The 21,453-nt window shown below is 40.9% G+C and overlaps 1 protein-coding gene and 1 pseudogene across 1 annotated transcript in view; one reads left to right on the top strand and one right to left on the bottom strand.

Annotated features, from left to right (window-relative positions):
• Window positions 1-21,453, top strand: part of LOC129842682 (zinc finger protein OZF-like) — a 187,224-nt gene that overhangs the window by 28,613 nt on the left and 137,158 nt on the right. The gene's annotated exons all lie outside the window — the stretch shown is intronic.
• Window positions 7,605-17,939, bottom strand: LOC129842708 (zinc finger protein 271-like; annotated as a pseudogene).

Raw genomic sequence — 21,453 nt, 5'->3', positions numbered from 1 at the left:
CTATCTAACTATACACCAGAGAACACACACAGGAGAGAAACCTTATAGCTTTACTCAATGTGGGAAGAGTTTTACTTGGCTAAACAACCTAGTATCACACCAGAGAACACACACACAGGAGATAAATCTCATAGCTGTAATCAATGTGGGACGAGATACTCTGATAAAAGATCTCTGATTAATCATCAGAAAATACATGTAGTTTCATGATATCAATAAAATAATGTCACAATGTAGAATGTTGTAGGAATATTTTAATGATGTCACAATGTAGAAGCCTAATGTAGAACACTAAATATTTGTCCCCTGTTCTATTGATTTCAACATGATATGGATATTAGCCTCAGGGGGAAAATCCAGGCTCTGAATTGAATGAGTACTATTTATATGATTTAACAAAAAGTGACTAACAAGAAAAGAGTTGTGTTACACTTACGTTGGTGACCCACTTGAATCAAAATGCAACACTTCAAAATGTAGCGATCTATTTTCTACAAATTGTCCTCTAACCAGGGATGTACACATTACTCCCAGACTCCGTGTGGTTTTTGAGCTGTTAGTTTTAACATGACGTGCAACCTCATCTCCCTCCTCTCGGCACAATTGATTTCAACATGATATCGAAGAGTGATGACAAATAAGTGTTGTGTTCCTTTGTTTAGCGACCCCTAAATTTAAATGCATCACTCCAACATGTAGCTGACTGTCTTCTGCAGGTTGTCCTCTAACCAGTGAGGTAAAATATATCTCCCATTTCCATGTGTTTTTTTAGTTGTTAGTTTCAACAGCACGTACAACCTGATTTCCCCCCTAATCGATATCAGTGATTTATTGCTACTTGTTCAAACAACAGCATTTCTGGTGCTTGTGCAGTTTATAAGGTGCTTGTTTAAATAAATACAAGTAATATGATTATTGTGGCAGATGTTTGTGTATATAGCACATTTTATGTTTAGTTTTTCAATATATCTCAAACTGTTTCTGTATATTGCTTATTGATTTGGACACATTAAATCTGTGTTTTGACATTGATGCTATCCCACCTAGCAAAGTGTCTTTGAAAAGACGTTGAAAATAAGACTATGCAACCATGCTATGCCCGTCGTCCAATATTCATTCGGTTGTAGTTAAATTACTAGAAAACAATTGAATTTCAACGTACTTTCAGTAGCCTAGTGGTTAGAGCGTTGGGCCAGTAACCAAAAGATTGCTGGATCGAATCCCCGAGCTGACAACATGTCGTTCTGACCCTAAACAAGGCAGTTAACCCACTGTTCCTACGGCGTCATTGAAAATAAGAATTTGTTCTTAACTGACTTGACTAAATAAAAAGTGGACTAGAGTTCTTGAAGCTAGTGAGTTTTCCGATTCTATAAAGAAAAATTTGAAAGAATTAATACTATTGTATATTATTATTTAGAAATGTGTTTTTTCTTGTTTTTAATTGTTGACAGCCAGTAGACACTATGTTTATATTGTAGAAGCATTGTAGTTGATTATGTGAAATGGAAGTTGTTTTCTGTTGGTGATGAGCAAACTTGTCCATCAAATATATCGGATATATTTGCTGTCTTGAAGTGGAAGGTTTTATAGGCTTTGGTTTTTCCATTTATGTTTTGAAATTGGACTTTAGCACGTATAGGTCGTTAGCACGTATAGCTGTGGAGAGTCAACACCTTTAGTTGCTCCACCTTTTTGGTTTGCTTCCTGTCTACGTTTGGTGTGGGTTTTTCTTTTGTTTGCCTCTTCTTGGGCAGATTTAGTGGGTCTCGTGGTTGGTGTCATTTAGGTCCCAGTTGTTGTTACTAGTCAACTTTCAGTGGAGACTGAGAGAAAAACTGCAACATTATGTTATAATACTTTTATTGCATCAAATGGTTGTTTTATGCAACAGAATAGAGGGTTCTTAGAACTATTGTGTCTGTGTGTTCTACTGAGGACGGGCCTCTGGGAGAAAACACTGACAGGACATTTACAATGTCTTTTGGGTGATATAACCTAAAGAGACCACATTCCAGAGCATGAGTTAATGTTTCTGTTCTATATGGTACCAGGGAGAGATGACCCCAGGGCCAGACCCTGGTCTCTACACAAAGAGTACTGTTTTTACAGCAGATACTGTCTGCTGGGAAGTATAAGTATATTTCATACAAATCTTAACCTTGTGACCCGTTCTATACATCTGCTGTTGGTCATGTAGGTTGAAAGGGGTGTATCTTGGCTGTAAAAGACGTTTGTACTTTTGTATCGTGGCTCTCAACGAATCATCTGGGGGTGATTTGTTGACCAGCCATCATTATCGTAGAGCACTCAATTGATTGGCGTTGTGTTGACCTGCTCCCTTATTAATAAGTGAATAAATATTTAGATTTAACTCTGACTTGTGTGATAAGTTTGTCTCATTTGATATTAAAGAAATAAACCACATTTGGCTATGGGGATATTAATCTTCACTTGGTGACTGCTCCTGACGACCTGGGTAAATGGTGCACCAGGGATCCCTCAAACTTGGGATCTCAGGGAGACCACACTTTGGGAATGGAGCAGATGGACCCACCTTTGATCTGAGAGGCAGCGAGTCGAGTGGATACCAAATCTCAAACCTAGTTTAAAAAAAAGAGGTCAGCGAAACACGCAAAATGTAGTTTTTAGAAAAGCCTCGTAGTGTGTATTCCTGTGTGAGGGGGGCACCTTGGAGGTGTAAACAGGGCCCAGTCAGGAGGCACTGAGTGTGTATTCCTGTATTTTCCCAGAATGGGAGGAGTTGCTAGATTGATTGAATAAACCTTTTTCCATAAAGTTAGAGTGAACCAAGGTGGCTGACTAACTGTAGATGTTGAAAAAGCATCCCGTCCACTAGATTATACGTCACAGTGGCAGGATCACCTGAAAGACGCACATCACCATCTGCTGACTGGAGTTGGTATCGCAGTTGAGAAAATACTTTCAGACAAAAAGCTAAAAAGCGACTGCCTCTAAAAACCAACGGCTCCCTTTGAAAACGGGCTATGTGGCATCAGAAACATTTATTATAGTGTAAAAATGTACTACAAAGTGCAGCTAAATAGAATAACTTTGGTCATACCCAGTCAGCACGTGACATCCAAGGACGTCGAATTATGGGCCATATCAGGTCTGTCTGTTGTGGCCGCTATTTCGCCCCAAAATAGTAATCACAAATTTGGCTGTGTGTAACTATGTAAATGTCTCTCGGACAAGGTGAGTTTTATCAATATACACTCTAAAAAGTAAAGGTTCTTGGAGTATTCTTTAGGGGTTCTTCAAATTGAAACTGGGGGGAACACCTAAAAGTTATTTGAAGAACCTTTTGTGGGAACCCCTATAAGTTCTTTGAAGAACCACTTATCATGGTTCCTCAAAGAACCTTTTGGGGTTCCTTTTTTTAACTCGCTGTCCACCCTGCCTCCATTATAAAAACATATTTTAATAATAACAATATTGACCATATTGATTTAAATAATTCATTGTTTATTTAGTGGCACCACAAATGTGAATTCATATTTACAATACAATTTACCAAACAAAACACATTGCAACATTTCTGCAGACTTGTCAGACCATAATAAATAATACATTTACTTTGTATAGTGCTTTTCATGACATTTAAAAAATATATAAATAATGATGTACAATAAAAACAACATACATTAAAAATGAATCATAGGTAAACTAACAATATTGTAGACTTGATGCTAAATACAGAATTTTCAGCTTTAGTGTGTATATCATATTCACTTAGTTATGTTTGGAAGTTTGCCATCTTTATGACCGGCCCTGGTAACTTCACCCCGACTTCTCTTCTCCCCAGAACACAGTAACTTAAGAACAAAAATGTTTTTCTGACATTTAAGGGAAAATAGAAAAAATTCAGCCCTAGCAGAGCCCCAAGTCCCATGGGGACGTCCTCGAGGGCGTGGATGTTCTCCCCATCAAAGGCCAGCGGGATTTCACTCTCATGGTGAAATGGATTTCCACCAATGTGCAGTAAAGGAGTGAAGAGGGGTGAAATCTGTGTCAAACAAAAGTAAGAAAAGATTAATACACATACAATTAACAAAGAACATAACAAATGTTCAGCTGTAGTTTTATATCAGCATGCACACCTATGTTTATGAAGAAACAGATGATTGGAGCATAGGCATACCTTGTCACGGACATAAAGGCCACTCGGGTCCTCATTGAAGAGGTTGGGCAAGAGCAGAATCGCTGCTGTGGTCTCCAGTCCTAGTAAAGTAAAGCAATGATCTTACTACACTTGCTAATTTTATTACAAAATACATTAGAGAAAGGGAAGGAATAAGAGCAAATCCCTCTTCTGTATTGTCCTTCAGGGACTGTCAAAATAGCAGGATGATGTCCTCACCCCTGCCTCGCTTCTCGACCTCTGATAGTCCTTGAATTATCTTTTTGTCTATATCCATTCCATGGACTTGATTCATTTCTGAGAAGATCTGAACTGATCATTTGCAAACATTTGTATGCTAATAGATGTCAGTTTGTATTGACTGCTATGTAGGTTAAATGTACACTTCAAATGCAGCTGTCCTACAACAGATCTGTACCTTCTTCTTGATCCCGATTGCATTGTGTCCATGTTCTATCCTATAAGATTTTCAAAGGAAGAGAAAATGTGTCAAAGAATATTCTTACAAGCATTAAAATATATATATATTCAATAAATATTGAAAGATAAATGGCATCGACATACAATTGAATGCAAAATATAAGAACATATTGGAGAAAGCACTAGCCAATACAGTACTGCCATACAGTAACAGTACTGCCATACAGGCCTAATATCACATTTCAAGATATCTTTGTACACAAATTGTTAAAATTTTTATCAGGCTGACTTGAAAGATTATACGCAACATTTTGCTGCGTGAAAATACTGTGTTTGGATTCTGAAGGGCATTTATACAAAAGTGGTAGCGTCTCCAAAATGGGACAGTATTGTACATGTAACGTTTCCAAAATGGGATAGTATTGTCCATGTAACGTTTCCAAAATGGGATAGTATTGTCCATGTAACGTGTCCAAAATGGGATAGTATTGTCCATGTAACGTTTCCAAAATGGGATAGTATTGTCCATGTAACGTTTCCAAAATGGGATAGTATTGTACATGTAACGTTTCCAAAATGGGGTAGTATTGTCCATGTAACGTGTCCAAAATGGGATAGTATTGTCCATGTAACGTTTCCAAAATGGGATAGTATTGTCCATGTAACGTTTACAAAATGGGATAGTATTGTCCATGTAACGTTTCCAAAATGGGATAGTATTGTCCATGTAACGTTTACAAAATGGGATAGTATTGTACATGTAACGTTATGCCCCCTTGTGAGTTAATATTATTGCATGCTGTAGCAGGCTATATAAAGAGGAAGACCTCCATTGACGATTCAGTTCGTTGTAACATCTCGTCTGGACAGGTCACCGTCCTTAGTTAGTTGGTTAACGTTAGCTAGTTGTGAAAGATTATAGTGGAGGAAATAAGTTCAGCTGCTGCTCCAATACAGTATGAGGTGAGACGGTGAACTGATGTTGAACTGGGCAGTCAGCTGCTGCTGCTCCAATACAGTATGAGGTGAGATGGTGAACTGATGTTGAACTGGGCAGTCAGCTGCTGCTGCTCCAATACAGTATGAGGTGAGACGGTGAACTGATGTTGAACCGGGCAGTCAGCTGCTGCTGCTCCAATACAGTATGAGGTGAGACGGTGAACTGATGTTGAACCGGGCAGTCAGCTGCTCCAATACAGTATGAGGTGAGACGGTGAACTGATGTTGAACCGGGCAGTCAGCTGCTCCAATACAGTATGAGGTGAGACGGTGAACTGACGTTGATCCGGGCAGTCAGCTGCTGCTGCTCCAATACAGTATGAGGTGAGACGGTGAACTGACGTTGAACCGGGCAGTCAGCTGCTGCTGCTCCAATACAGTATGAGGTGAGACGGTGAACTGACGTTGAACAGGGCAGTCAGCTGCTGCTCCAATACGGTATGAGGTGAGACGGTGAACTGGGCAGTCAGCTGAATCATAATAATAATGAAGTTAATAAAAATGAATTAGTAAAGCTGTTAAAAAAATAGTATATATATACTATGGCATATTAAATATATTACTCTATTGTTATCATAGTGGAATATTGTACATCATATTAAATATATTACTCTATTGTTATCATATATAAACATCATGGAATATTGTACATCATATTAGCATCAACATAAATTATTGTTTAATTCATTTTCACATAAGGATATTTCATATTTAAAAGTTCAGAAGTCAGAACCCATCACCTGCTATGTAAAAGAGACAGAAGAATGCACAATGGTCAATGCTATCCGGGATCCTTGGGACATCCCTACCCTAAACCCTAACCTTAACCTTTTTAAATGTCAACTTCAACGGGCTAGGGACTTCCCAAGGATGTATCTCTACCTGAAAATACATGATCTAAGTGATTGATAGTTGGTATTCATCAGTCATAAAGCATTAATTACTTTAATGAACTACTAAAATTGTGATTGTCAGACAGCAGCTCTACACTTTGACTGACTGATCAATTCATCCTTCCATCCCTCCTCAGCCTTCCTCTCCTCTGATGACCAAGTGAGGATGGAGCTCAGTCAGAGAGCTGTTGAGGGACTGGTTAGGAAGAACACTTCTACAGCCAGAGAGGTGAGAGGTCACACATGGTTTAGATGGTAAATATTTATGTCCCCTTAGCGGTTCATCACGTCAGCAAAAGGGAATATGTTCCATTATCCATGTTTATTTACATTAGTGCAAATTGTCCACTGATATTGGTGTAATTTCTCACCCCTTTTGGCTGTATGAAAGTTAATTTCCCCTCAGGCACACACATTTGTTCTTCGATATTATGAAGGTAATTTGTGTACAATGTACTTTTCCCAACATCTCTTTACATTGCTTATGGATATTCAGTGGCCTGACTGCATCCAGACTATGTTAAAGGCACATCCTGGTGGTTGTTCTGAACCTAATGCAGCTTAGAGTGATCAGATGACAGAAGTCACATTTAGGTGCCAGGTGTAACTGAGGCCATAGATGCTCCACATCCATTACTTTGAGTGTTTTATATAATATGACTAAATGTGTTTCTGTGTTTCTGTGTTGCAGGGTCAGTCAAGAAATGGAACAGCAAGGCCACAGAACATGACATAAGCAGAGCTGTGGGAGACCACCTCAAGCCCCTGGTAGAGCCGGGGGTGGGGTTTACCACTCCACCACGCCTTCAGCAGGCTTGAAAAGTGGGATTGATCTGGTTGATCCAATTGTTTGTTTCTGTTTTCAGTAGTTGAATCCTTTAACATTAGATTGATACTGATTTTCATACTAAGAGGGACCAAGAGTCTTTCGATTGGTCCCTCTTAGTATGAATTATGTTATGTTATGTTACGAATCCCTTTGGCCCGACAATCTAGGGGTGATGGTAATGGGACCCGTAACACAACTCATGCAAATTATTATAGTGACAACGTAACAGTGAGAACCAAAAATAACCACAGACAACTTAATTACCGTCAAACACTAAATGTTTATTTATAAACACACGGTAATGGGGGGAGCAGGAAAAGGGGCTGAGCGGGACCCAAGGAATGAAAGAATAATAATTCAAAAACACCCCTAAGCTAGACTAGCCTACTTCACAAACAGCTAACTAACCAAAAATACAGGGGGTGGTCCGCCCAGTTCTAACTAGTGTTTTTAACAATGTTTAACTACGGGTAGTGTAGCCCAAGGGCAACTTGTCTGGTTACCCCCTTTTCCCACCATCAAACAAACACTCAAACACCATAACCAAAAACAATACTCACAGATGGAGACCAAGTGACATGTAGATGCAAAACACACAAGCGATCTACAGACAGAAGGCATTTACAAAAGAGATTGAGCTGGGGAGAAAACAACTGACAGGGGTTTTAAACCAAGGGAAAGGGACTGTGATTGGGTAAGGGAAAAGGAGCAGGTGTCTTCTGATTAGCGACTGATTGATGACTGATTGGGGAATGATGATGGTCACCTGTGAGTAGGGGAGAAGGAGAGAAAAGAAATACACACAGGATACAGAACAGAACACTTGTATCCGTAACAGTCGGTCATTGGATTCATATATATATATGTACATATATATTCATATATATCTCCCTCACTAACTTTAAGCATCAGCTGTCAGAGCAGCTTACAGATTATTGTACCTGTACACAGCCCATCTGTAAATAGCCACACACAACTACCTCATCCCCATATTGTTATTTATTTATTTTTGCTCCTTTGCACATCAATCACTCATGTTTAATTGCTAAATTGTAATTATTTCGCCACGATTGCCTATTTATTGCCTTACCTCCTTACTCCATTTGCACACACTGTATATAGATTTTTCTGTTGTATTATTGACTGTACTTTTGTTTATCCCATGTGTAACTGTGTTTTTGTCACACTACTTTGCTTTATCTTGGCCAGGTCACAGTTGTAAATTAGAACTTGTTCTCAACTGGCCTACCTGGTTAAACTATCATTATGACATCATGGCCTACCTGGTTAAACTATCATTATGACATCATGGTCACCTGGTTAAACTATCATTATGACATCATGGCCTACCTGGTTAATAAAGTTGAAATAAATAAATAAAATAGAACTATCATTATGACATCATGGTCACCTGGTGAAATAAAGGTGAAATAAAAATAACATTTGTTGTTGAAATCAAATCAAGCTTTATTTATACAGCACATTCCAGGCATGAAAAAACACAAATATTTAGTACACAACAAACAGAAGACTAACAAGCACCGTAAGGAAATTCCATTGATTAAAATATTAAATCGGATGCAATATCCAACCCAAAATATAAGCTTGTTTTTTTATGGGGGTGTCCACTGAAAATTGACTAGTAACAACAACTGGGAACTAAAAGACACCCACTAAATCTGCCCAAGAAGAGGCAAACAAAAGAAAAACCCACACCAAACTTAAAGACAGGAAGCAAACCAAAAAAGTGGAACAACTAAAGGTGTTGACTCTCCACATCTATCAAGACAACTGGAGCACTGGGCCAGACACTCTTAAATAGAACCTGGACCAGCTCAGGTGAAACACCTTCCCACTAACGAGATGGACAAGCCAGCACAGGTGTAACACATACTGACTAACGAGGTGACACCAATCAGTGCGTCCTACGTGCTAACGAGCTATACATGCTAAAGTCCAACCTCAAAACATAAATGGAAAAACCAAAGACTAACTAACACCTTAAGAGTTTGCTCACCAACAACAGAAAACAACTTCCATTTCACATTATAATCAACTACAATGCTTCACCTTCACCAATATAAATATGGTGTCTGTCTACTGGCAAACAACAATTAAAAACAATATTTATTTTTTATTATTCCCACAAAGATTTTTCTTTCTATAGCTTCTAGAACTCTCGTCTTCCTAAAACTCACCAGCTTCTAGAACTCTGGTCCCCTTGGAACGAGCCCAAACAAAACTCATCTCCAATACGGAAAAACGTGCAGTAAAAATAAACTGTGATCCATGGCAATGCACTGGCTAAACGCAAAACACAAAACATTTTGACTGCCCCCCTTGAGACAATCAGCAACCAGGTTGTTCTCACCACAGACATGTCTGATTTCAAGAGGAAACTCCTGCAATATCCGTAGTAACTTTCCACCTCACCGCGGAGCTTCTCTCTCTTTTCAGGGTTCACTAGATAGGCATGTTGTTGGATCGGGTCCCAGTCCCCAATGTCATGCTCTAGTACATTTGGGTTGGCACATCTGAGAATTAACCTTGATATTCTAAAAGCAGGGCAACAATGTCAATATAATTATCAGTTGGTTGCATAAATGGGTTGGCGCCCCCCCTTGGTTGTGCTGTGATGGAGACCTTTGTGGGCTATACTCGGCCTTGTCTCAGGATTGTAAGTTGGTGGTTGAGGATATCCCTCTAGTGGTGTGGGGGCTGTGCTTTGGCAGAGTGGGTGGGGTTATATCCTTCCTGTTTGGCCCTGTCTGGGGGTTTCTTCGGATGGGGCCACAGTGTCTCCTGACCGCTCCTGTCTCAGCCTCCAGTATTTATGCTGCAGTAGTTTATGTGTCGGGGGGCTAGGGTCTGTTGGTTATACCTGGAATACTTCTCCTGTCTTATCCAGTGTCCTGTGTGAATTTAAGTATGCTCTCTCTAATTCTCTCGTTCTCTCTTTCTCTCTGAGAACCTGAGCCCTAGGACCATACGTCAGGACTACCGGGCATGCTGACACCTTGCTGTCCCCAGTCCGCCCGGCCTTGCTGTTATTCCAGTTTCAACTGTTTCTGCCTGCGGTTACGAAACCCCTACCTGTCCCAGACCTGCTGTTTTCAACTCTTAATGATCGGCTATGAAAAGCCAACTGAGATCTATTCCTGATTATTATTTGACCATGCTTGTCATTTATGAACATTTTGAAAATCTTGGCTCTCTCTAATTTTCTCCTTCTCTCTTTCTCTCGGAGGACCTGAGCCCTAGGACCATACGTCGGGACTACCGGCCGTGGTGACTCCTTGCTGCCCCCAGTCCGCCTGGCCTTGCTGCTATTCCAGTTTCAACTCTTCTGCCTGCGGTTATGGAACCCCTACCTGTCCCAGACCTGCTGTTTTCAACTCTTAATGATCGGCTATGAAAAGCCAACTGAGATTTATTCCTGATTATTATTTGACCATGCTTGTCATTTATGAACATTTTGAAAATCTTGGCTCTCTCTAATTTTCTCCTTCTCTCTTTCTTTCTCTCGGAGGACCTGGGCCCTAGGACCATGCATCGGGACTGCCGCCCGTGGTGACTCCTTGCTGTCCCCAGTCCGCCTGGCCTTGCTGCTATTCCAGTTTCAGCTGTTCTGCCTGCGGTTATGGAACCGCCACCTGTCCCAGACCTGTTGTTTTTCAACTCTTAATGATCAGCTATGAAAAGCCAACTGAAAATTATTCATGATTATTATTTGACCATGCTTGTCACTTATGAACATTTTTGAACATCTTGGCATAGTTCTGTTATAATCTCCACCCGGCACAGCCAGAAGAGGACTGGCCACCCCTCATAGCCTGGTTCCTCTCTAGGTTTCTTCCTAGGTTTTGGCCTTTCTAGGGAGTTTTTCCTAGCCACCGTGCTTCTACACCTGCATTCTAGCTGTTTGGGGTTTTAGGCTGGGTTTCTGTACAGCACTTCGAGATATTATCTGATGTACGAAGGGCTATATAAAATAAAATTGATTGATTGATTGATTGATAAATAATTATCATTACCAAATGTTACATGAAATGTAAATATGAAATATTTGGTTGCACAGTTGCTTGGTAGGATAGCCCAATGTCAAAACACAGTTTTAACATGTCCAAATCAATAACCAATATGCAGAAACAGTTTGGGATAAATTGAAAACCTAACATGTGGTATATACACAAACATCTGCCACAATAATAATATTTTTTAAAACAAGCTCCTTATAAACTGCACAAGCACCAGAAACGCTGTTGTTTTTGACAAGTAGCAATAAATCACTGATATCGATTAGGGGGGAAATCAGGTTGTAGGTGCTGTTGAAACTAACACAACTAAACAAACACATGGAAATGGGAGATATCTTTAACCTCACTGGTTAGATGACAACCCGCAGAAGACAGTCAGCTACATTTTGGAGCGATGCATTTAAATGTAGGGGTCGCTAAACAAACGAACACAACCCTTATTTGTCATCACTCATCGATATCATGTCAAAATTAATTGTGTGACAGAAGGGAGATGAGGTTACGCGTCCTGTTAAAACTAACAGCTCAAAAACCAAACAGAATATGGGAATAATGTGTACATCCCTGATTAGAGGACAATTTGTAGAAAATAGATCGCAGCTCTTTTTGTGTTAGTCACTTTTTGTTAAATCACATAAATAGTACTCTTTCAATTCAGAGCCTGGATTTTCCCCCTGAGGCTAATATCCATATCATGTTGAAATCAATAGAACAGGGGACAAACATTTAGGCTTCTACATTGTGACATCATTTAAATACTCCAACTACAATGTTAAAACATTCTACATTGTGACATCATTTAAATACTCCTACTACAATGTTAAAACATTCTACATTATGACATCATTAAAATACGCCTACTACAATGTTAAAACATTTTACATTGTGACATTAATGCATTGATATCATGAAACAACTCCATGTATTTTCTGATGTTTAATCAGAGATCTTTTATCAGTGTACCTCTTCCCACATTGATCACAGCTATGAGATTTCTCTCCCGTGTGTATTCTCTGGTGTACAGTCAGATTGCTAGATGAAGTAAAACTCTTCCCACATTGACCACAGGTATAAGATTTCTCTCCTGTGTGTATTCTCTGGTGTACAGTCAGATTGCTAGATGAAGTAAAACTCTTCCCACATTGACCACAGGTATAAGATTTCTCTCCTGTGTGTATTCTCTGGTGTGATGTCAACTGGCCAGATCGACCAAAACTCTTTCCACATTGACCACAGCTATAAGATTTCTCTCCTGTGTGTATTATCTGGTGTGATGTCAGCTGGCCAGATTGACCAAAACTCTTTCCACATTGACCACAGCTATAAGGTTTCTCTCCTGTATGTATTCTCTGGTGTACAGTCAGATTGCTAGATGTAGTAAAACTCTTCCCACATTGACCACAGGTATAAGATTTCTCTCCTGTGTGTATTCTCTGGTGTGATGTCAGCTGGCCAGATTGACCAAAACTCTTTCCACATTGACCACAGCTATACGATTTCTCTCCTGTGTGTGTTCTCTGGTGTAGAGTCAGAGTGCTAGATTGACCAAAACTCTTCCCACATTGACCACAGCTATAAGGTTTCTCTCCTGTGTGTATTCTCTGGTGTACAATAAGATGGCTAGATGTATCAAAACTCTTCCCACATTGATCACAGCTATAAGGTTTCTCTCCTGTGTGTATTCTCTGGTGTGATGTCAGATGGCCAGATCGACCAAAACTCTTTCCACATTGATCACAGCTACAAGGTTTCTCTCCTGTGTGTGTTCTCTGGTGTATCTTCAGATGGCCAGATGTAACCAAACTCTTCCCACATTGATCACAGCTATACGGTTTCTCTCCTGTGTGTGTTCTCTGGTGTATCTTCAGAAGGCCAGATGTAACAAAACTCTTCCCACATTGATCACAGCTATACGGTTTCTCTCCTGTGTGTGTTCTCTGGTGTAATGTCAGATGGCCAAATCGACTAAAACTCTTCCCACATTGACCACAGCTATAAGGTTTCTCTCCTGTGTGTGTTCTCTGATGAATTTTAATTCATGATGAGGTGAATCTCTTCCCACAGTCAGAGCAGCAGTGAGATTTCTTCCTTGTGGATCTCTGCGGGTGTTTCTTGAGGTGTTCTGATCTGGAGAAACTCTTCTCTGCCCTGTCAGCATCATGAGGTTGTTGAGGCTCCGCAAAGGAACCACAATAGTCACGTCTCTCTCCTGTGTGAACGACAAAGTGTGACCGATGGTTAAAGGCCCACAACAGCGGAAATCCACTGTAAAAAGTGATGCCAACAGCGTAGCCACGATGTTGTACAACAATTGACGTCTGTAATAAATGTTCAAATTATTTGACAATTGTCTTAAAATGAGCAACAATAGTCATATTTTGTCTTGTTTTCACATTAGAAGTAACATCGATGATTGTAGGCTAGAAATAAGTTATTCATGTTGTTGAAACTCTAAGCAGTGTGCCAAACGACTTTTGGTCTCCAATATAAGCCCCTTTCTGTGTTTAACAAAATTGAGGTACGAGGGCGATGGACACATCATTTCAATGCAGAAACTCCTCCCTGCTAATGAGGACACCGATAGCCACTAGCACAGTCAGTGTAGTCAGCTCAGCTATCCCCATTGAGACCGTGTCTGTGCCTCGACCTAGGTTGGGCAAAACTAAACATGGCGGTGTTCGCCTTAGCAATCTCACTAGAATAAAGACCTCCTCCATGCCTGCCATTATTGAAAGAGATTGTGATACCTCACATCTCAAAATAGGGTTACTTAATGTTAGATCCCTCACTTCAAAGGCAGTTATAGTCAATGATCATAATCTTGATGAGATTGGCCTGACTGAAACATGGCCAATCACATCTGTGTTAAATGAGGCCTCACCTCCTGGTTACACTAGTGACCATATACCCCGTGCATCCCGCAAAGGCGGAGGTGTTGCTAACATTTACGATAGCAAATTTCAATTTACAAAAAAATAAATGACGTTTTCGTCTTTTGAGCTTCTAGTCATGAAATCTATGCAGCCTACTCAATCACTTTTTATAGCTACTGTTTACAGGCCTCCTGGGCCATATACAGCGTTCCGCTCTGAGTTCCCTGAATTCCTATTGGACCTTGTAGTCATAGCAGATCATATTCTAATTTTTGGTGATTTTAATATTCATATGGAGAAGTCCACAGACCCACTCCAAAAGGTTTTCGGAGCCATCATCGACTCAGTGGGTTTTGTGCAACATGTCTCTGGACCTACTCACTGCCACAGTCATACTCTGGACCTAGTTTTGTCTCATGGAATAAATGTTGTAGATCTTAATGTTTTTCCTCATAATCCTGGACTATCGGACCACCATTTTATTACTTTTGCAATCGCAACAAATAATCTGCTCAGACACCAACCGAGGATCATCAAAAGTCATGCTATACATTCTCAGACAACCCAAAGATTCCTCGATGCCCTTCCAGACTCCCTCTGCTTACCCAAGGACGTCAGAGGACAAAAATCAGGTAACCACCTAACTGAGGAACTCAATTTAACCTTGCGCAATACTCTAGATGCAGTCGCACCCCTAAAAACGAAAAACATTTGTCATAAGAAACTAGCTCCCTGGTATACAGAAAATACCCAAGCTCTGAAGCAAGCTTCCAGAAAATTGGAACGGAAATGGCACCACAACAAACTAGAAGTCTTCCGACTAGCTTGGAAAGACAGTACCGTGCAGTATCGAAGAGCCCTCACTGCTGCTCGATCATCCTATTTTTCCAAGAAGTTAATTGAGGAAAATAAGAACAATCCAAAATGTATTTTTGGTAGTAATAAATTCATGAACTTCTTTGAGGAAAAGATCATGATCATTAGAAAGCAAATTACGGACTCCTCTTTAAATCTGCGTATTACTCCAAAGCAGTAGTCCTGAGTCTGCACAACTCTGCCAGGACCTAGGATCAAGGGAGACACAAGTGTTTTAGTATCATACCTCTTGACACAATGATGAAAATATTCATGGCCTCTAAACCTTCAAGCTGCATACTGGACCCTTGTGCTTGGCCCTCCTATGTTGAACATAATAAATGGCTCTCTATCCAACGGATGTGTACCAAACACTAAAAATGGCAGTAATAAAGCCTCTCTTGAAAAAGCCAAACCTTGACCCAGAAAATGTAAAAAAACTATCGGTCTATATCGAATCTCCCGTTCCTCTCAAACATTTTTAGAAAAAGCTGTTGCACAGCCTTCCTGAAGACAAACAATGTATACAAAATGCTTCAGTCTGGTTTTAGACCCCATCATAGCACTGAGACTGCACTTGTGAAGGTGGTAAATTACCTTTTAATGGCGTCAGACTGAGGCTCTGCATCTGTCCTCGTGCTCCTAGACCTTAGTGCTGCTTTTGATACCATCGCTCACGACATTCTTTTGGAGAGATTGGAAACCCAAATTGGTCTACACGGACAAGTTCTGGCCTTGTCTTATCTGTCGCAAAGATATCAGTTTGTCTCTGTGGATGGTTTGTCCTCTGACAAATCAACTGTAAATTTCGGTGTTCCTCACGGTTCCGTTTTAGGACCACTATTGTTTTCACTATATATTCTACCTCTTGGTGATGTCATTCGGAAACCTAATGTTAACTTTCACTGCTATGCTGACGACACACAGCTGTACATTTCAATGAAACATGGTGAAGCCCCAAAATTGCCCTCGCTGGAAGCCTGTGTTTCAGACATAAGGAAGTGGATGGCTGAAAACTTTCTACTTTTAAACTCGGACAAAACAGAGATGCTTGTTCTAGGTCCCAAGAAACAAAGAGATCTTCTGTTGAATCTGACAATTAATCTTGATGGTTGCACAGTTGTGTCAAATAAAACTGTGAAGGACCTCGGCGTTACTCTCGACCCTGATCTCTCTTTTGACGAACATAAACAGACAGATGGTTAAAGGCCCACAACAGCAGAAATCCACTGCAAAAGGTGATGCCAACAGCGTAGCCATGATGTTGTACAACAATTGACGTCTGCCCTTGGTTCACTCCAGACTTGACTGCCCTTGACCAGCACAAAAACACCCTGTGGTGTACTGCACTAGCATCGAATATTCCCCGCGATATGAAACTTTCAGGGAAGTCAGAAACCAATACACACGGTCAGTTTGAAAAAGCTAGCCTTTACTTTCCTAACAGAAATATGCATCCTGCAGCACTAATTCCAAAAAGTTTTGGGACACTGTAAAGTCCATGGACAATAAGAGTATCTCCTCCCAGCTGCCAACTGCACTGAGGCTAGGAAACACTGTCACCACTGATAAAACCACGACAATAGAGCAATTCAATAAGCATTTTTCTACGGCTGGCCATGCTTTCCACCTGGCTACCCCAACCCCGGCTAACAGCTCTGCACACCACGCAGCAACTTGCCCAAGCTCCCCCCGCTTCTCCTTCACCCAAATCCAGACAGCTGATGTTCTGAAAGAGCTGCAAAATCTGGATGCCTAAAAATCAGCTGGGCTAGACAATCTGGACCCTCTCTTCCTAAAGTTATCTGCCACCATTGTTGCAACCCCTATTACTGGTCAGTTCAACCTCTCTTTCGTATCGTCTGAGATTCCTAAAGATCTGAAAGCTGCCGCGGTCATCCCCCTCTTCAAAGGGGGTGACACTCTAGACCCAAACTGTTGTAGACCTATATCCATCCTGCCCTGCCTTTCTAAAGTCTTCGAAAGCCAAGTGAACAAACAGATCACTGACCATTTCGAATCCCACCGTACCTTCTCCGCTATGCAACCTGGTTTCCGAGCTGGTCACGGGTGCACCTCAACCACCCTCAATGTCCTAAACGATATCAAAACCGACATCGATAAAAGACAGTACTGTGCAGCCGTCTTCATCGACCTGGCCAAGTCTTTCGACTCTGTCAATCACCGTATTCTTATCGGCAGACTCAACAGCCTTGGTTTTTCAAATGACTGCCTCGCCTGGTTCACCAACTACTTCTCTGATGGTGTTCAGTGTGTAAAATCAGAGGGCCTGTTGTCCGGACCTCTGGTAGTCTATGGGGGTGCCACAGGTTTCAATTCTCAGGCTGACTCTCTGTATATATAAATTATGTAACTCTTGCTGTGGGTGTTTCTCTGATGACACCATTCTGTATACATCTGGCCCTTCTTTGGACACTGTGTTAACAAACCTCCATACGAGCTTCAACGCCATACAACACTCCTTCCGTGGCCTCCAACTGCTCTTATATGCTAGTAAAACTAAATGCATGCTCTTCAACCGATCGCTGCCCGCATCCGCCCGCTCGACAAGCATCACTACTCTGGACGGTTCTGACTTAGAATATGTGGACAACTATAAATACCTAGGTGTCTGGTTAGACTGTAAACTCTCCTTCCAGACTCACATTAAGCATCTCCAATCCAAAGTTAAATCTAGAATCGGCTTCCTATTTCCTATAGCCTCCTTCACGCTGCCAAACATGGCCTCGTAAAACTGACTATCCTACCGATCCTTGACGTCGGTTTTGTCATTTACAAAAGGTGATTCTACAAAGTATTATTGGTGTGAATACAAGAACAATAACATAGACCTACTGTAAGACCCATTACTTCACCGAACAACAACATAGACCTACTGTAGGACCCATAACTTCACCTAACAACAACATAGACCTACTGTAGGACCCATAACTTCACCTAACAATAACATAGACCTACTGTAGGACCCATAACTTCACCTAACAACAACATGGACCTATGACTATAAATAATTTAATATTTACAGGTGAAACATGGAAACTAAAATGTCTTTTTCATGACATTTCATAACCTGATCACCAGATAATTTTGTGAATAATCCCACTAGGCTACTCTGTAATGTGATGTCATTCTAAATGTCCTGAATAACGGAAAATAGCTCTGTGTGTTGTACAATAGCCCATCCATTAAGGAACAGTTCTCTCTCTACACATGAGCTAAGTTTCTCCGTGTCGAAACAGACTAACGAGACCCTACTGTAAATCAAGCAGACAATAACACAATATAAACATCAATTTGTTAGGGATGTTGGATCCAACGTGGAGCACGGCATAACTGTCTTTACCAGAGTAATGAATGAAGAAGCACTTTGGTTGTTGCATGTCGTGATGTTTGTCATGTGACTGGCATTCAGAAAATGATTTCCTGGATCAGCTGATGATAGTTGAACATGTGACTGTTTCTAAATTGCTACATTATTAAGAATTATGTGTAATTATTGAACCAGTTATATGCATATCATATTTCCTGGGCCCGAGTAGGAGGCAGTTTAATTTGGGCACGCTTTTCATCCAAAATTCCAAATGCTGCCCCCTACCCTAGAGAAGTTAAGCTCGAGACCTTGGGTCTCGACCCCACCCTGTGCAACTGGGTCCTGGACTTTCTGACCGGCTGCCCCCAGGTGGCGAAGGTAGGAAACAATATCGTCACCCTGTTGATCCTCAACACTGGGGCCCACAAGGGTGCGTTCTGAGCCCTCTCCATTACTCCCTGTTCACCCATGACTGCGTGGCCATGCACACCTCCAACTCAATCATCAAGTTTGCAGACAACGCTACAGTGGTAGGCTTGATTACCAACAATGACGAGACGACCTACAGGGAGGAGGCGAGGGCCCTCGGAGTGTGGTGTCAGGAAAATAACCTCTCACTCAACATCAACGAAACAAAGGAGATGATCGTGGACTTCAGGAAACTGCAGAGGGAGCACCCCCCCCCCCCCATCCACATTGATGGGTCAGTAGTGGAGAAGGTGGAACGTTTTTAGTTCCTCGGCGTACATCACAGACAAACTGAAATGGTCCACCCACACAGACAGTGTGGTGAAGAAGGCGCAACAGCGACTCTTCAACCTCAGGAGGCTGAAGAAATTTGTCTTGTCACCGAACACACTCACAAACATTTTACAGACGCACAATCGAGAGCATCCTGTCGGGCTGTATCACCGCCTGGTATGGCAACTGCACCGCCCTCAACCGCAAGACCCTCCAGAGGGTGGTCCGGTCTGCACAAGGCATCACCGGGGCAAACTACCTGCCCTCCAGGACACCTACACCACTCGATGTCACAGGAAGGCCAAAAAGATCATCAAGGACAACAACCACCCGAGCCACTGCCTGTTCACACCGCTATCATCCAGAAGGCGAGGTCAGTACAGGTGCATCAAAGCTGGGACCGAGAGACTGAAAAAACAGCTTCTATCTCAAGGCCATCAGACTGTTAAACAGCCATCACTAACATAGAGAGGCTGCTGCCAACATACAGACTCAATCTCTGGCCACTTTAATAAATGGACTTAATAAAAGGTATCACTAGTCACTTTAAATAACGCAACTTTAATAATGTTCACATATGCTACATTACCCTCATATGTATATACAGTATATGTATATACTCACATGTATATACAGTATTCTATACCATCTACTGCATCTGCCAATGACGCACGGCCATCGCTCATCCATGTATTTATATGTACATATTCTTATTCATCCCTTACATTTGTGTGTATAAGGTAGTTGTTGTGAATTTGTTAGATTACTTGTTAGATATTACTGCATTGTCGGAACTAGAAGCACAAGCATTTCGCTACAGTCGCATTAACCTGTCTAGGATGAGGGTGCCGCTAGCGGCACTCCCCCCCCACCCCCACTGAAAAGGCAGAGCCGCGAAATTCCAATTTTTTTTTTTTTTAAATATTTAACTTTCACACATTAAAGTCCAATACAGCTAATGAAAGACAGATCTTGTGAATCCAGCCAACATGTCCGATTTTTAAAATGTTTTACAGGGAAGACACAATATGTAAAGATGTAAATCTATTAGCTAAAAACACATTAGCATAATCCACCATATTTTATTTGTCCACCAACAACAGTAGCTATCACTAATTCGGCTAAACTAAGATATTTATAGCCCCTAACCAAGAAAAAAACTCATCAGATGACAGTCTGATAACATATTTATGGTATGGGATAGGTTTTGTTAGAAAAATGTGCATATTTCAGGTAGATGGCATAGGTTACAATTGCACCCACCGTCACAAATGGACTAGAATAACTACATAGAGCAACGTGTTTACCTACTTACTAATAATCAAACATTTCGTAAAAATACACAGCATACACTAATCGAAAGACACAGATCCTGTGAATACAGACAATATTTCAGATTTTCTAAGTGTCTTACAGCGAAAACACAATAAATCGTTATATTAGCATAGCACATGTGCAAACATTACCCCAGCATTAATTCTAGCCAAAGTGAGCGATAACGTAAACATCGCCAAAATATATTATTTTTTCACTAACCTTCTCAGAATTCTTCAGATGACACCCCTGTAACATCACATTACAACATGCATATACAGTTTGTTCGAAAATGTGCATATTTAGCCACCAAAATCATGGTTACACAATGACAAAAGTAGCCCAGCTGGTGAGAAAATGTTGGTGCGCCATATTAGACAGTGATCTACTCTTATACATAAATACTCATAAACGTGACTAAAAAATATAGGGTGGACAGCGATTGATAGACAATTTAATTCTTAATACAATCGCGGATTTACATTTTTTAAATTATCCTTACTTTTCAATACAGTTTGCGCCAAGCGAAGCTACGTCAAAAAACATGGCGTCCTAAGCCACTAACATTTTTCGACAGAAACACGATTTATCATAATAAAAATGTCCTACTTTGAGCTGTTCTTCCATCAGTATCTTGGGCAAAGGATCCTTTCTTGGGTCTAATCGTCTTTTGGTGGAAAGCTGTCCTCTTGCCATGTGGAAATGCCAACTGCGTTCGGGATGAACTGGAAGCGTGCCCAGCGATTCACAGCGTTTCAGAAATAAATGTCCCAAAATCGCACTAAACGGATATAAATTGCTATAAAACGCTTTAACCTGTCTAGGATCAGCGTGGCGCTAGCGGCACACCCCCCCCCCCCCCCCCACACTGAAAAACCAGTGCAGCGAAATTCAGAAAAAAATATTTTTTTTAAATATTTAACTTTCACACATTAAAGTCCAATACAGCTAATGAAAGACACAGATCTTGTGAATCCAGTCAACATGTCCGATTTT

Source organism: Salvelinus fontinalis, unplaced genomic scaffold (assembly GCF_029448725.1).
Source record: "Salvelinus fontinalis isolate EN_2023a unplaced genomic scaffold, ASM2944872v1 scaffold_0061, whole genome shotgun sequence".
In the NCBI taxonomy this organism is placed as follows: Eukaryota; Metazoa; Chordata; class Actinopteri; order Salmoniformes; family Salmonidae; genus Salvelinus; species Salvelinus fontinalis.
This window is presented reverse-complemented; position numbering and strand designations above follow the sequence as displayed.